Source organism: Nematolebias whitei, chromosome 22 (genome assembly GCF_014905685.2).
Source record: "Nematolebias whitei isolate Nwh7 chromosome 22, NemWhi1, whole genome shotgun sequence".
In the NCBI taxonomy this organism is placed as follows: Eukaryota; Metazoa; Chordata; class Actinopteri; order Cyprinodontiformes; family Rivulidae; genus Nematolebias; species Nematolebias whitei.
This window is the reverse complement of record NC_056519.1, coordinates 976953-978047: the sequence shown is the minus strand read 5'-3', so window position 1 is coordinate 978047 and position 1095 is coordinate 976953.

Below are 1095 nucleotides of genomic sequence, written 5' to 3'. Positions count from 1 at the left end.
GTAGACCAGGTCCAGGTACCAGTCTAGGTGTTGTAGACCAGGTCCAGATGTAAAACCTCCGATCTTCATGAGGATTCAGTCAGAGAGTTACAGGAAGTGAACCTGGAGTTTCAGAATAAAGCTGACGGACACTCTTCAGAATAAGTCGGTGTCCTCTCAGCTTGTTCCAGAGGAGGTCCTGGGTTCCTGCTGGACTCATCGGAACATTTCAGTTAAAACGCGATCAGACGTTCTGGAGGAAGACGTTGTCGGTGCCGGACCAAACGTCAGTTCTGCCCTGCCTGGACGGAGACAAGGTCCGGTCTGGACACGAAGATGTGGTTTTGGTTTGTCTCTGAAGACATCAGTTCTGGTCCAGTCCGTCTCTTTCAGCACCAACATCTGAGAGGACTCTTTCTGAAGAGGATCTGTCTCTCTGGGGCGGCCATGATGGAAACAGAGGAGGAAGAAAAGCATGCTGGGTAATATGGAAAACCCAGAATCAGCTGAGTCACTGGTTGCCATGGTGATGCATAGCTTTTATTGAGCGGGGGGACAAATGTAATAAAAACAGATGAAACGTAAATTTTATGGATAAATATTTAATCTTGTTTCTGACTGGAGGCAAGTTGTTTCTCAGGTCGGACGAACTTTAAAGGATTATTATAATTTTACTCCAGCTGTAAGAAGTAAGTTGAGGTAACATCTGGATGAACAGAGGGTTTGATGTTCTGACCGTCTCCTTCCAGACGACTGTCGTCTCTCGGACTCACTTCTACAGAAAGTTCCCTCGGACCGGGAGTTGTCCCGCCTGGCGTCACAGCTTGGTACCCAGTGGGAGGCGGTTCTGATGGATCTGGGTTTGTCAGCAGAGGCCCTGTACCGCTGTCGGTCTGATCACAGTCTAAACGTGCAGTCGGCGGTTCTGGCCGGTCTGGTTCAGTGGAGGCGGAACGAAGGGAAGAAGGCCACTATAGAGAGACTGCTGCGGAGTCTGCAGGCTGCAGGAGTTCATCCTTCTGTTCTGGAGGACGTCCTCGTCTGATCCCTAATCTTCTGAAATGGTCCCCCCCCCATGTAACAGGTCTACACCTCCTGTAACAGGTCTACACCCCC